This window comes from Elephantulus edwardii, unplaced genomic scaffold, assembly GCF_000299155.1.
Source record: "Elephantulus edwardii isolate Elephantulus edwardi_28Jun2011 unplaced genomic scaffold, EleEdw1.0 scaffold00170, whole genome shotgun sequence".
NCBI classification, from domain to species: Eukaryota; Metazoa; Chordata; class Mammalia; order Macroscelidea; family Macroscelididae; genus Elephantulus; species Elephantulus edwardii.
In genome coordinates, this window is record NW_006399920.1 from 6,563,829 (window position 1) to 6,581,045 (window position 17,217).

Below are 17,217 nucleotides of genomic sequence, written 5' to 3' on the forward strand. Positions count from 1 at the left end.
TGATCCTATAGATATCGTGCTATCAATGTGCTATTTACACATAAGAAGATGTACATGTAGGAATGGGTAGTCCATTCTAAGAGGCATAAATTCAGCAGTTGATATAGACATCTAACTTCTTTATGCCAGGGCATTTTCTTACCACTGGTCAATGAGTGGTTGACTAGCAAATGGCTTATTAAGTCAGCCAAGGCTCAATCAATGTTGCCTCACCCAGAGCCAGCTTACTAAATTCAGTCTGTGCACTAGGTTGTGATAATGAAACCCAAGCGACTCAAACTCAGAGATCAAGAAATCCTCTACACCCATTGGACTTAAATGTTTATCTGTGGAAATTTATTAGCAGTCTCACAGAAAATAGAATAATTTTTTAAAATAATTTTTAAAAAATAATATAACTGGGACAATGAGATTAGATGCATCGGTGTCAGCTGGACTGGCTCAGGATAGGTCAGGGTTCAGAGCTGTTGTACATAGAATCGCTATGAGTCACGGGCTACTCAATAGCACATAACCACCACAACAATCACTCTCAAGGTACAGTCATTTGTTCAGGAAATTTTAAAATTCTTGTCATGTTCTATTTTTTTCCCTAAGGTCATCTTCTATAATAACATCCAAGCATTTTATCGGGGTTAGGAATATTTCCCAAATGTAAGAAATATTGTTCATCTACCGAAAAAGTTTTCACTTTGGTGTCTTATTCCTACAAAGCAGTAATATGGGCTTAAATGTCATGGTTCCTAAAAGGCAATTCGATAATAAATGCTGTAGGCTCCTAAGACTTCTAGTTTTCCTAGGTTGATAACAGAGGCAGCATAATAGCTAAGCATTTCACTTACATTTTTTCACCAAGCCATCCACAATCTGAATCAAACCAAACCCTAATACCGTTGAGCTGGTCTGACTCATGGGAACCTCATGGTGCATCAAAGCAGAACTCTGCTCTATAGGGTTTTATTTTCTCTTTAAATTTCATTTCAAATACACAAAACAAAAAAAAAATACACAAATCCAACAGTTTATACCAGTTAGAGGTACTTACTGTGTTTTGCATTCACTGTCCTTCTCCTTTTCTGAGTTGTGTTTTCATTAAAGAAATTCATCACCCCCAAGAACTCCTATATGCCCCTACAATTTCTGTTGCATGTTTGATTTAACATAGATCTTAAAGGAGTACAGTGTTCAAGCCTGGCCTTTTAAACTAGTTAACAGAGCTCTGATGGGCTATTTCGTATTAAGTCATACTGCTAACTCAAAGGCCACTAAGTCTTTGGTATTTCAAATCCACCAATGGAATAGTGGGCAAAATCTACACAGTCCCTTCTTGTTATGATTTACAGCCTTAAAACTCCAATGAATGGTTGCTATGAGTTGGAATCAACCCAGTGGCACTGATTATACATTTATTGTTTGAGTTTAAGAATTCACAGATTACTTTTGGTTTAAGGCTTAAAGATTACCTAAAGGCAATAGTTTCAGGGAAATCACTCATCCATTGTAGCTTCAGAAACTTAAATTCCATTAAACTGAAATATTCTGTTCTGTATTTTCTAGCTTTTGACCAAGATTACCCTTTGGATTCTTTGAGTAAAGTACTCAGTAATGGCAGCTGGGCGCCACCAAGTTCTTCTGAACTCATGGCAAAGGACGCACAGATTTGAATTATTTCTCTTATTCCTAACTCTGTTTCTTCATTGTTCCTTAGGGTTTTTAATGGCTGTTTTTTTTCCAAAGTAGATCTCTTGGCCTTTCTACCAAGGGATCTCTGGATGAACTCAACCCTCCAATCCTCTGGTTAGCAGCTGAATTCATTAACCATCTGCACCACTCAGGGATTTTACAACTGAATTACAGTTCCCATTTTTGGCCAGGAGTCCAGCTAAACTTGGACCCCTCAGTTCATGGGCTTCTTTCCCCTTTCATTATTTTAAAATAAAATTTTAAACATACACAAAGTTTGAGAGAAAATAATAAAAATCTTCTTGTACTCATTATCCTGCTTCAATATTTGCTAAGATTTATTTTACTGATTTTTATTTTTATTCATTCTCTGTGATGAAGTAGCTTAAAGAAAATTTCACACATCATATTATTTGACCCACAAATACAGATAAATACCTCTAATAGAGAAAAGTTTTGAAAAATAACCACAATACCATCATTACAGTGTGTGTGGGGGGAAATGCCTTAATTTTATCTATGTTTGAATTCTTCTTTTATCTCTAGTTATCTCAGTTGGTTGGTTCAAATTATAAAATCCACCTCAGGGGCTTAAATCAATATTCCTTAAGCTTCTTTATCCTCTATAACTCACATATCTTCTTTCCCCTCATGTCCCTTTATTTATTGACAAAATGGGGAATTTAATGTGTATAATTTTCCACATTCTCAATTTAGCTGATTTCATCCTGATGAGTTATGCTTTTCCACTATATTTTCTATAATCTCTTTTTGTTAAATGCTTTTAACCATTATACATGCTCTCCTCTCAAGAATTCTTTACTTTCATTTCTTATGTGCTAAAGCAGAAAATCAATAGGTAAGTAAATGAAAGAAGAGAAAGACCTGAGAGAAACGATTTGTCTTAGTAATGCAAGTGAAGGATGGTCTAGATCAATGATATCATAGGCTTAGGCCAGGGACAGTCATTTGTTTTGCCCTGCAAATGGCAAGAGAGCAGATATTTTCAACTTCACAGGTGATGCAGTATCTATTGCAACTACTCAGCTCTGTCACTATAACCCCAAAGCAGCCACACACATCTGTAAAGAAGTGGGTCTTGTGTTCCAATACAACTTTATTTTACACAGAAGAAAGAGAATAGAGTTGGATTGCAGGCCTAAGTTTGCTGGCTCCTGCTTTGTTTTTGTCTGTTGTTATGTGCTGTCGAGTTGCTCTGACTCATCGTGACCCTATGTACAAAAGCTCTGAAACCTGCTCTATATTTCATTGTCTCTGACACACATACCCCCACTTCCCCAGTCACTGAGTCAATCTATCTCATTGAGGGTCTTCCTCTTTTATGCTGTCCCTCTGGTCCCTCCTGGCAACAGACTCAAAGTATATCAGATGGAGCTTTAAAATCCTTGCCTCCAAGAAGCAGCCTGGTTTTACTTACCCTTTCCAGGATGGACCTGTTGTTTTCTTAGTCCATTCAATACTATTCTCCAGCACCACAACTCAAAAACATTGATTTTTATTCTATCATTCTTAGTCATTGCTCAGCTCTCTAATTCATAGCAAGTAATTGTGAAGACCATGGCCTGGATCAGGCACACCTTAGTCTTCTAGACTGACATCACTGCTCTTCAGTATTTTGGAGAGGCCCCTGACAGTATATTTTTCCAATACAATTCGTCTTTGACCCCTGTTTTAGACATACCTAAAAGGCCTGAAGGTTTTAATCACTTATAACAAGTTATGAGACAGCAAGTGACACATTTTTCAGTGCCTTGTGTGTGCTTTATTTCTCTGTGATGTGGCCTTTCTTTGATGTAATTAAATATTAGCAGAAGAAAATAAATTACCTGACTGGCAAAGGAAGCTTGTTGGCACAGTGGCTAAAGAATTTGGCTGCTAACTAATATTATTGGCTTTTATTTATTCTTCTAAATTTTTCCTGCATATTGCAGTTCAAGTCTACCAGCTGCTTCATGAGAGAAAGATGAGTAATCTATTCCCATGCCTCTGAAAACCTGCTAGAGGGTCAGCTACGGGTTGGTTCTGACATGATGGCATGCAGTAACAACAACAACAACAACAACAACAACAAACATTTCTTTTCTGAAGAGTGGAAACCTAAGCAGCAGAGTAGATTTATTCTAAATCTGAGCCGGAAGGAGGATCAAGTTAGGGTATCTGATAGATTTGAACTGCACGCCTTTGGGATTGTGGCACAGCTTCTTACCACTTATGCTACCAGAACTCTCTTTTAAGATATTCCTGTGGGGATCTGAGGATATCCCTATAAGTCAGTAAATTAGGGGGTAAAATATGAATTTAAAAGAAAAGGTTTGACCTTCAACTTTTAGAAAAAGTTAGCTAAGATCTCTCTGTATTTTTTATACATGTAGTATGTTTTTATTTTCTGTCAAGTCAGACCAACTTACAGCTATTTTGAGAGGCTATAAATTGCAGGGGAGGAGATTGTCTATCTTTCTCCTGTGAAGTAGCGGGTGGATTCAAACTGAGTGCATTTGGGTTGACACTACAACTCTTTACTTTACCACTAGGTCACCAGAGCTTCCTATACATTCAGTATATTCCTTCCTATTCCATCACTGTTGTCTATAGTGGTGTATATTGCACTGTATTGCGTTATATGTTATACAATGATCACTATTTAGAACAAAGTCTTCTAACTTTAGAAATAAAGATTCATGTCATTGTACTACCTAACATAAAACTGGCTTCAATAGGTGGAATTTTTTTGTTTGGTTTTGGATTATTTTAATTTATAATAAATTTGTTGTCATTAGGTTCTGCTGGGTCAAGCATAACTCAAAGAATTTAGAACAACAACAAGGAGTGGTGTGTGTTTTCTAGTAAACACTGTTGTTGTTGTTGTTGTTGTGGTGGTGGTGTACCATTGAGATGGAACCAATTGCCCATCCTTCTCCTACAGAGCAGCTGGTGGATTTGAACCACATGCCTTTGGGGTTGCAGCACAGCTTCTTAGCATTAGGCTACCAGAGTTTCCCAGGGTTAAATCTGGGCCATTTACTACCATGCTTGTAGAAAAATCCACTATTTTGTTCTATTTGAATATATAAAAGATAAGTCACTACTAATCTCTACCCTCTCAACCTCTCTTCTTTTCTTTGAAAAGTCCTTGAAGGCATTTTCAAGGGGTTATCATTAAGTTTTTTAAAAAGAAGACAATTCCTTTAGAATCTTCTAGAGAATGAGACTAATAATAACTATTTTAATTTGGTTGTAAATTTCAACTTGCTTTCAATCAGTACAAATTCCAAGATCATATAAAATATTAATGTTAGGAAATGTGACACTTATGGCAATTTTTATTACTTGTAGTTGTTTTTGCCTCTGAGTCAGTATAATGATAAAATCAGTCAAAGTAGCAAAATAAGATGTCTAAAGATCAAGATATTACTGTGGTGGGGGCATCACTTAAAACATTGACACTTATAATTTTATACTTTTAGCAATTTACATAGTGCATACAAAGAAAAATGGTTAATGAATAAATTTATAGAAAAAGCACAGGAAAGACAATTAAGTGACGATTTTAAATATATGTTGTTGTTGTTGTTAGGTGCCATTAAGTCAACTACAATTTATAGTGACCCTATGAATAACAGATCTGAACCCAACTCTATCCTGTACCATCCTCACAGCTTCTGATATGTTAGAATCCACTGTTACAGTCACTGTGTCAATTCATCTTGTTGATAGTTTTCCTCTGTTTCTATATCTCTTGAAAAGTTTTTAAGAGAAGAGGGGAGAGGTCAGATATGAGACTTCCAGACACAGAGCAGGCACTCACTATTTATCAAGTGTTTGATAAATAATATTTAACAGTCATTCAGATTTTGATACAGCAGAGAAAAAATGTAAAATTTAAATCATGTTCCCTTTAATTTCCTTGGTGAACAGATTCTTTTTCTATAATTTTTACTGTGTCCCATCAAAAGATTTTTCCCCCTATAGTGTATTTTCATAAAAGTTTTACTGAGATACAAATTCTACTACTCAGTGGTAGTAACCAAAACAGCATGGGTCTGTTACAATGACAGGCACATAGACCAAAGGAAAAGAATTGAGAAACCAGAAATGGGATCCAGCTATCTATGGTCAACTGATATTTGACAAGAAAATAAACTCTATCAAAATAGAGAAATGACAACCTCTTCAACAAATGATGCTGGCAAAACCATACTGCTACCTGAAGAGGGCTGGAACAGGATCCACATCTCACACCATACACATACACAAAAATAAACTCAAGGTGGATCAGAGAACCTAAAACCATAAAGTTCATCAGAGACAATCTGGAATCAAATTTAGAAGGCCTATTCTACTGTGTAAAGAGACTGCCAAATACAGCCAGAAAAGCACAGTGTAGAGAGGATAAAATTGATGGATGGGACCTTTTAAAGATTAAATCCCTGTGTGCATCAAAAACATTTTCCAACAGGGTGAAAAGAAAACCCACTGACTGGGAAAAAAACACATTTGGCAATACCATTTTAGACAAGGATCTCATAATGAAAGTTTATAGAATATTTCTGGGGCTCCAGAAAAAAAAGACTGCTAATCTGATTACAAAATGGGCAAAAGACATGGAAAGAATTTTCACAGAGGAGAACATTTGGATGGTCAACAGACATATGAAGATATCCTCAAAAATCACTGGCAACAAGAGAGATACAAATAAAAATCATGAGATACCATCTTACCCCAGTAGCAGTGACAAAAGTTTTACAGGACAGTAAGTAATAAATGTTGAAGTGGATGTGAAGATAGAGGAATACATACACTCTTGGGATTGTAAAATGGTACAGTCACTCTAAAAGGCAATTTGGTGCTTCCTAAAAAAAGCTGAACATGGAAATTCCATATAACTTAGCTATTCCCCTGCTTGGAATATACCCCTAAGGAATGAGAACTGACACACAAATGGAGACTTGTACACAAGTGTTCATAGCAGTGTTATTCACCATCACATGAACATGGAAACAGCCCAAATGTCCAACCATGATCAAATGAATTGAGAAATTATGATATGTTCACATGATGGAATATTACACAGCATGCAGGGGCAACAATTTTGAATATCACTACCTAACTTGGGAGGAACTGAAGAACATTCTGTTGAGTGAACTAATTCAGTCTCATAAGGACAAATATTGTATAAGACCATTATTGTAGAAATAGAAAGATAACTAGTAAAATGTGTATGAGGATCCAAGGTGTGGAGGGTAGAAGCAGAGGGATGAGGATGGGTGTGTGTGTGTGTGTGTGTGTGTGTGTGTGTGTAATCACACACAGGATTGCACAATTTGATGGGTAGAGGGAGTGGTGGGTAAATGAAATGGGAAAGATTCAGTGTGAAAAATAATGTATGAGAACTTTGTAAGTAAACCAGTATAAAATAAAAATTTTACTTTTTTTAAAAAAAAAAGTTTTACTGAGATAAAATTTACCACAAAATTCAGTGGTTTTTAGTATACTCACAAAATTGTGCAACCATTCCCATTAATTTCAGAGCATTCCATCATCCTCAGAAGAAACCTACACTTGTTAGCAGGTACTTTCTATGACTTCTTTCTCCTAGTTTCTAGTAACCACAGATTTATGGATTTTCCCATTTTGTATATTTCATATAAATAACATTTTACACATGTGGCCTTTTAAGTCTGGCTTCTTTCACTCAGTTTAATCTGTTTGAGGTTTGTCCATGCTAAATCAGGTGTCTGTCCTGTTACAGTAAGCATTTAGTGGTCTAAATGGCCTCCCTAGCTACTGAATTTGACTTTGCCATGTGGATGGGTGGGAATATATGAACAGGACACGTTAGCTATCCACAAGGGGACTGGTTAGTCTCACCAACATACACTGGGATTGGCGAGTCTCACCAATCCACCAGGGGGATTGGCTCATCTCACTATTAAATTGAGCAGTTCCAGAAGAGGAGAAACCTCACCACCAGCAAAGAAGTCACAAGAAAATGTAATTCATCCTTCAGAACCAAAGACTTCTGAGCCTGTCAGACTAGGGTCTACAGACCAATAGCCATAGGAGCCACAGCAGAGAACCAGGGACCTGACGTGAGTGTGGACCTTTGGACTGCTATGCCGTTGAACCAGAGCTAAGAGCCTTTTGTCCAAGTATGTTGCAGAACTGTTGGGGCTGGGATCAGGGTTAGGATGAGAGCCAATACTGGCAGGAATGAGAACTTTGTAACACTGGCCTAAAACCCTAAGGCTCAAGGCTGAGGCACCTGTGAGCACATTCTGGAAGCTGTCTTGACTTTATTCTGCTACTAACCTGGACTCTAAAGTTTTGACTTCTCCAATATAGTTCCAAGTGGTCAGTGAGCTATTGCATTGGATTTCGACTCAGTAGAGGAGTAAGATTGGGATTGGGATGAGTACAAAGAGACGTGGGAGCTTGGGCAATATGTTGACCTTATGAGACTTGGTTTTGTGTTGTTGATATTCTTGATAGGGACAGTTTCCCTTTGTGAAGTTGGGGAAGGCCAAATATGGCTGTCCCCACATGGCCCTTGCTCTTTTTACGAGTACCTTTACATTATTTGTAAAATACTACTACGAGATGGTACTTTGTTATTATTAATCTTACTAGAATGCCTAATTATTTTTTTTTTTAATATCTTAAGCAAGCTCTGGTGTCGTGGCCTCTAGAGAGTTGTGTTGTTCACTCACTGTCAGCACATTTCTGAAAGTTCAAATCTATTACAGTTCTGAAGGAGAAAGATGAGTAGTCTTCTCCTGTGCAATTTACACCCTCAAAAATCCAATGATGGGTCAGCTATAGGTCAACGGCAATGAGTAAACGTATGATTATAAGAAATTCATCACATTTATTTTTTAAATACCATATTTTTAACAAGCTTCCTCAAAAAAACAACACACACAACAAAAACAAATACAAGCTTCCTGTTCCTAAACAGCCACTGATTTTCCTCCCAATCAATCAATAAAGATATAATTGCCCTTTACGTTTTCACAATTTAGCCCTTCCATAACAATTAAATGCCACTCTGATTTCTGAAAATACCTGATACAATCTGCTGGGATAGGGTGGACAGAGGACAGTTTGGTGCCCCTACCTGGGGCAGAGGTGGAGGGATGTGACTGGCAGAAGATAAACAGGGTCCTAATAGGTGACACCTGACCACCACCATCTACAAACGCTGAGTGTTCTGCAATAGTGAGGAGAGTCTGGTAGGCAAAGGGACGCTCTATTGTGCCATGTGCAGCTTGAGCCATGCTGGGGAGACCTGGACTGAAGTAAGGGTACATCTCGGCTATCAGATAGGACCAATTCTGCATAATAATCTGGTCTTTGAAACAAAACCATACCAAAGAGTGAGAAGTGGGTGTGTACTAATAAGAAAATGCTTCAGCCTTCTTAGACTAATAGAAGTAGGACTTCTCTAAACAAATGCAGCTGAGATGGTTTTCTATTAACACCACAAATACGAACTCCAGACATTCCCTTGAAACACACTGACTATTAATAAGACGGGATCATTGCTAGTGAGAGCCCATTTACTCTTTGTTCCCTGACCATTTAATGAAAGGAAATAGATCTTTTTTTTTTTTAGAAAACCTTTTTCTCTTCTCCAGTCTTGCTAACGGCTAGCTTATTCCATCTCCAATTTCTCTGTGCTCTCTGGATAAGGAGATTAAGTCCAAACAGGCTTTGCTGAGACTGACCCATTCACTAACACCTTGACCTTGTTTTCCTTCCAGACAGCCCCTCAAAATCCCATTTGATTAAACACCTGATAGTTCCCTAAGCAGCCACAGCAGCAAATGCTGGCATTTGATGTTACAGGTGAACTGAAAAGTCCAAGTGTTTGGGTCTGTTCAGTTCTAAATAACTCAAAGGTCTTATTTATTTCCTTTTAAGAACACTATGAGGCTATTCGTCAGACTTTCACTTGGACAAATAGATAATGGTTAATCAACAATTTAGATCAGGCAATGTTGGGTCGTCTCTCATTCCCTCAGGCAATTTAGTAGTGAAGGATTGTATAATTAGAATAAGTATTAGAAACTTTGTTCCCATTCTTCCATCCTGAGCCAGGCCACACATTCTCAGGAACACTGGGAACTGGTCCAGGAAAACTGCAAACAAAATTTACACCTGGTTTTATATCTGAGACCCACCCCTCTAACAATGTCGGTTGTTATGGTTGAATTGATACTGAGATTATCTAGTCCAGTAGTTTTGAACATGCACATTTTAAATACATATTTTTTTCATTGTATAATTCAGAGATTCTACCCCATCACCACCACCACCACCACCACACACACACACACACACACACACACACACACACACATCCTGAACAATGTAAAAACAATATGACAAATTTAAGGCTAAAGAAATAGAGGTTATCAATATTAAAAATGTTACCAGAAAATGTGCTTTTAAGCCTTTTATGATGCAGCTTTTGGAGATTTATACAGAGAAAGGGTTTCACAGCACCATCAATGTTTCGCCTTCCTTCGCAGAAGACTCTCATGACCAGTTTAACACAGATAGTATATCCTCACCCCGGGTTTACTGAGTCAGAAACCAAGCAACGGGGAGGCTGCTGATCAGTCATGAAAAGCTCTCTAAGAGACCTTAAACTGGAAATTGCTAGCAAGTTTTTCCATCTCAAAATTAGAGAGGCTCATCTCATAGAAACAAAACTTTCTCTTAATACTGTCTTGCCATCTGGCAAATTTTTACCTTAAAATTATTAAGTCCCTAAATAGCCAATCTATTTCAATGAAGGACCATTAATTAGCCTTTACAAACAGACTTACTCCACTTAGCAACCCTGAGGCTGACAGAGGACTAGCTGGTGGAAGAGAGGCCCCTGGCAGCTCTTGGTTTGCCTGGAAAGAATCTAGATTAAGTCTAAAGGCTTGTTTGTGCCTGTGGATGATTATATGAATATTTTTAAGTACACCAGTGGAATGTAGCTTATTTTACTTTATGGTTCTTAATCTCAGCTCTACCACTAAGAGTAATCGAAGTTTTTGCCTCCTAATTTGTAAAATGGAAAGCAGACTCATACTTTATAAAATTGTGATAAATGATATAAAAGATATTGCTGCTGTTATGTGCTAGCAAGTCAAAACTGATTAAGAACTGACCCTCCAGCAGGTTTTCAGAGGCTGTAAATCACACAGGAAGACTGCCTATCTTTCTTTCGCAGAGTAACTGCTGGTTTTGAACTATGTGCTTTTGAGTCGGCAGGATAACGTCTTACTCCTGAGGCCACCAGCATTCCCAAAATAATGTAAACGAAGATTATCACCGTGCCTGGTGTCTAGAAAGAAATGACAACCGTTGCAAAATATGGTAAATTTTGCCAGTTTGCCAGTTTTCATATTCTCAGAAGAACTGAAAAGGAACCTTAATCCTCTGTATCTTTAAGGGGGGCCACTGAAGGGGTGCTCTGTGCTCCTGGGGACTCCCAAACTGAGCATGGAGAGGGATAATAGCAAGGCCCTTCCTCCCTGTCTTGGGACACCTCACTTCTTCATGTCTTCTCTGCTGACTGAGGTATGTTCTAATGTGTCTCAGTGGGTTATCGTTAGGATTTTTTTACTATAATGTTATTTTTCCCAACCAAAAATGTCCCTACCAAATTTCTAAATCTTCTAAGGAAAACAGTGTTCTCTCCTCCTTCTTGGAATCAGTGGCTCTAGGAGAAGCCACCTTTAGAGGAAAGGTGCATCATCCAGGGTTCAAATATGTCCTTTCTCATTCACAGTTCTTCTTACATGAACGGAGTTTGTCACAGGTCAGGATTAGGTTTCTTCATTTATCTTCACATATATGTCGTAAGAGGTGAAGGTCATAGTGCATCTGAAGCACCACTACCATCATTCCATGTCTCTAGCTAGAGGTCTTCAGGGACTCCATCCTGCCTGCAGGATGAAGTCCAGTATCCTCAGTGTCCAGGCTTCATGACTGCCTCCCCAGGCTGGACTCCCCATCCCTGTCCAGTCGCATGTAACATGTGTAACTGTGCATCAACAGCCATACTTCAGTGAAACATTTTTCAAGTTCATGCTAATCCCTCTATTTCCATCACAGCCTCGCTTTATTATTTCCCCCTCAATTTTGCTGGTTCAGCTCCTCCAAGCTCATTTTGTTTTCTTTTCTTGGAGTCTCTTGCTTTGATTTAGGTTGCAGCTAGTAAATGATCATGCATATATCCAATGGGGCTCACCAACCACTTGAATTCTCTAAATATCATTTAGCAGCTACAACCAAGTCTGGTGGAAGGTCAGCAACTGAGCAGAAGAACCTCAGTGAGGTGAATTGGCACAGTGGCCGCAGCAAGGCGATCAGGTATTTGAGAGACCATAAGGACAGCACAGTTCAGGGCACAGTTCACATCTGTTGTTCATAGTTGCTATGTTGTTGTTGTTGTTGAGCACAATCAAGTCAGACTGGCCCACAGCTAACCCTCCAGCAGGTTTTCAGAGGCAGTTAATAGAGTGGGAGGAGATTGTCCACCTTTCTCATATGGAGCAGATGGTGGATTCCAACTGTGTGCATATGGGATTGCATCAAGCTTCTTATCATGAGGCCACCAGAGCCCCTAGTCATACTCAATTCTGTAACACACTTAAAAAAACAACCGAGTCCTAATTTCTTCCCTCTAGGTATTCCGTCACTCTTCCTACATATTCTTTCAATGACTAGTAGAAAAAGAAGAATCGTGTTGCTCACTCAAAGTCTGTGTCTCTCTGGAGGTTCAAATCCACCAGTGGCTCTAAGGAGAAAGATGGGCAGTCTCCTCCAATGGGATTCACAGCCTCAGAAACCCAAAGGAGGGTCAGCTACAAGTCAATGAGTTGGAGTCCAGGAGAAGGTGTAACAGCACTCAGTGCGGCAGCAGAGGTCATCTGAGGGGATCCTCAGGCACAGTCTAACAATGGTGAGTCAGGACAATGTGTCAGAACATACCTTAAAGGGCCAGTCAGGCACAGAGGCACATTGCTGCCTCTTGCATTCATTGGAGGAAATGAAAACTCTACAGTTCATGAATAATTCCCTTTTAAAATGTAAATGAGAAAATCTAGCTCTGCCAGCTCCTACCTTAATAGAACTTCATTTCACAGAATTTCAAAATAGGATTTATTGAGGTCATTTAAAAATGTTCGCTGAGCAACAGTCCTAGAACAGCACTATAGGAAGCAGGGCACATATTCAAAGAGGAAAAGGGAGAATTCTGTTCCTTTCAGTTTCTCAGACTTTTTCTTTGAGCTCTTACTGTCTCAAACAATTCTATATTAAAAATTTCTTTAAGTCTCCTCTGATGTGGACAAAGACCTTGGCAAATAAGAAGCAAACGATTATGTTCCGGACTAACCTTTCTGCCTACTTCCCAAAGTCCTCTGGGCTGCTGGCATGGAACTATAGTCTTTACAGGTGAACATGCTTTAGAAGGAATGGAGTACCCTTTAGATGAAAGCTAAAACTCAAAACAAGTGCTACAAATGCTTTGAGAGCTCTGGCCATGCCATGTGGATTAAGTATTATCCTTAGAGACTTCAGTCCTCAAATTGAGGTTATGCATCATTGTTGTTACATGCCATTGAGTTGAATGGAGTCATAGCAACATTGTAACCAACAGGTCTGAACCTTGTCCTGTCCTGCAACATTCTCACCATCTCTGATATGTCCAAACCTACTGTTAGAGTAGCTGTGTCAATCCATCCATTTAGTGTCTTCCCAAGGACTGGTCCCTCCTGACAGCATGCTTAAGGTATGTGTTATGAAGTGTCACTCTCCTTGCCTCTAAGGAGCACCCTACTCTTATACAGCCCATTTTACAGATGATTAAACTGAAGCATAAATTGTCTGATTAAGAGCATGCAGACTAAATTGATGAGCTAAGACAGGACATCAGCAGTCTGATTTCAATGATGTTTTACTTTGCCACTGACCTTGATTCCTCTTTATTAAAAGGGAACCAGAGACTGAAGACCACCTAAGTTATTGTCAGACAAGGTCATCAGGAAGAAGGGAAGGGACTGTCGGAGACTGACATCTCCCTTGTTTGGGTTTGAAGAGACTTTATGCCAGGTGCTGACAGACCTTTCCCTGGGTCACATGGATGACTTGTGGCACAGCTCAGAGGACCAGCGCAGAGCTGAGGGCTTCTACCTTCTGCTTATGTTGATGCCACTTTTTCATTTTTTATCATTTTTTTATAAATTTTAATGAAAATTTAAGAGATTTTGGATCTCCATGCATTCACTGTTGTACTTTTCTCCCTGACCACCCCTTCCCCCCAGTACACTCTTATCTTTGAAAAGCAAAAGAAAAGTTCCCCCATTGTTTTACAATCCCTCCCTCACCCCCCCCCAGGTCCACTCCACTATGCAGCCTTTGTTCTAGACTCCTGTCATGACAATAATGCGTAATCATATATCCCTTTTAATCCCTTTTAAATGAAACTTCATCTCTTCAGATGAGGAACACCACAGACAGCATGAGAAGTCACAGAAAGATGTTAATGAAATCCAGATGTACTAATAGATTTAAAAAGGATAAAGAAGAACACTTTTCTTTGTGGAAGCATTCAGTAAAGTAAATTAAAAAGGCAGGAACACGGCTAAATGGCATATAAAAAGAATCATTTCTATATAAAAACTGCTTGTATGCTGCCCTAAGACTGACTTACTTGGTTTGTTCTGCCTGTAATATTAGCATCACCATGGCAACAAGAATACACTTGATGGAGGCCATGTGGTTCTCAATCACACAACTTGTTTTCCCAAGACATATTTGTCTTTAATTCTCTTAACTCTATGCTATGAGAAATACCTCTAGTAGCTGGTTTTATTTTTAAAAATATCTATCAATGTGTCTACGTGGCACATGTTTTATATCTTTAAGAATAGGTAGCCAAATGTGAAGTAGGTAACGGTATATGTGAGATGTGTGTGTGTGTGTGTGTGTGTGTGTGTGTGTGTACACACATACAGAGCTAATGAACTATATGCACTTTTGTGTTTTCTCATTAACTGTATCATGAGAAAGATATATTTAAAAAAGATGTTGGGTAAGTCTGCTGTCAGAGACCTCTCCAGAGTACTGAAGAGCAATGATGTCAGTCTGGAGACTAAGGTGCACCTGATACAGGCCATTGTCTTTGCAGTCACTTGCTATGCATCAGAGCTGGACAATGACTAGGGATGATAGAAGTAGAATTGATGCCTTTGAGCTGTGGTGCTGGAGAAGAGTACTGAATACACCATGGACTGCTAAGAGAATGAACAGGTTCATCCTAGAGAGGGTGAGACCAGGCTGCTTCTTGGAGGCAAGGATTATGAAGCTTCATCTGACATACTTTGGACATGTTGCAAGGAGGGACCAGTCCTTGGAGAGGGACATCATGCTCAGGAGGGTGGAGGGACAGTGTAGGAGAGGAAGAACCTCAGTGAGATGGATTGATTCAGTGACTTGGGTAATGGGGGTAAACGTGTCGAGACAGTAAGACTGGCACAGGATAGAGCAGGGTTTAGGGCTGCCATACACAGGGTTACTATGAGTTGAAGGCAACTCAATGGCACATAACAACAACAATTTGCAAAACATCACCATATAAACCAAAATAAAAATCAAGTCTCTAGAAATCAAATGCTCTTAAAAACTTTATTAAAGTCACCAATTCTACATAAACTATTTCAGGAAATAGAGAAAGATGGAATTCTCCCAGAATCATTCTATGGAGCAAACATATCCTTGATACCAAAGCCAGGAAAGTACACCACCAAAATAGAAAACTATAGGACAATATCTCTTATTAACATAAATACAAAAATACTGACTAAAACACTGGCCAATAGAATTCAACGATACATCAAAGAAATAATCCATCATGACCAAGTGAGATTTATAACAGGTATGCAAGGATGGTTCAACAAAAGGAAAATAATCAATGTAATTCATCACATTAACAAAGCAAAGAAGAAGAACCACATGATCCTATCAATTGATGCAGAAAAGGCCTCTGACAAAATCCAACACCCTTTCCTGATTAAAACACTCAACAAAATAGGATTAGAGGGGAATTTCTTCAACATAGTAAAAAGTATGCAAACCTGAGAGCCAACATCGTTCTCAACGGAGAGTGGTTAAAGGCATTCCCTTTAAGAACAGGAACTAGGCAAGGATGTCCACTCTCACCTCTCTTATTCAATATTGTTTTGGAAGTCTTAGCGATAGCAATAAGAGAAGGAAATAAGAGGTATTCAAATTGGCAAAGAGGAGGTAAAATTATCTCTCTATGCAGATGATATGATAATATACCTAGAAAACCCTAAAGACTCAGCAAGAAAACTATTGGACATAGTTGACCAATTCAGCAAAGTAGCAGGATACAAGATCAACATACAAAAACCAGTTGGATTTCTTGACAGTGACAAAGAGAATACAGAGCCTGAACTAAGAAAAACAATACCCTTCACAATAGCTAATCATAAGATTAAATACTTGGGAGTAAATCTAACCAGAAACACAAAGGATCTATTCAAAGAAAATTACAAAACATTACTACAAGAAACAAAAAGAGACCTGGAAAAGTGGAAGAATATCCCTTGCTCATGGATAGGAAGACTCAATATTGTGAAAATGGCAATACTACCAAGGGTAGTTTACATGTTCAATGCAATCCCAATAAAATTACCAACCCCATTCTTGAAGGAGATGGAAAAGGTAATCCCTAGTTTCATTTGGAATGGAAAGAAGCCCCGAATAAGCAAAGCACTCCTTAAAAATAGGAAAAAGGTAGGAGGCATCTTACTCCCTTATTTCAAATCCCACTACACTGCTGTGGTGGTTAAGACAGCACAGTACTGGTACAATGACAGGCACATAGATCAATGGAACAGAATTGAGAACCCAGAAATCAGCCCATCTATGTATGGTCAACTGATTTCTGACAAGGAGATGAAATCGGTTAAGTGGGAAAATGACAGCCTTTTTAACAAATGGTGTTGGCAAAACTGGAGAAATATCTGGAGAAGACACAAGCAAAATCCACACCTCACTCCATATACAAAAACCAACTCAAGGTGGATCACGGATCTAGGAGTAAAACCAAGGACTATAAGCTTCATTAAAGAAAAGCTTGGAAGAACTCTAGTAGTCCTAATACACAGCATAAACAGTCTTCCAAGTATCTTGAAAAATCTACAACCAGGAGAAGAAAAAATAGATGAATGGCACCTTCTAAGAATCAAATCCCTATGAACATCCAAAAAACTTCTCCAACAGGGTAAAAAGGGAAGCCACAGACTGGGGAATAGTATTTGGTAATGACACGTCAGATAAGAGACTTATATTTAGAATTTATAAAATACTTGAGCACTACAACAAGATAAAGGTGAATAATCCAATTGAAAACTGGGCACAGGATATGAACAGACACTTCACCAAAGAAGACATTCAGATGGCCAACAAGCACAGGAAGAAATG

The 17,217-nt window shown here is 38.6% G+C and overlaps 1 protein-coding gene across 2 annotated transcripts in view; it reads right to left on the minus strand.

The window, feature by feature from the left end:
- ANK3 (ankyrin 3, node of Ranvier (ankyrin G)) overlaps window positions 1-17,217 on the minus strand; it is a 662,526-nt gene that overhangs the window by 208,258 nt on the left and 437,051 nt on the right. The window lies entirely within an intron of this gene.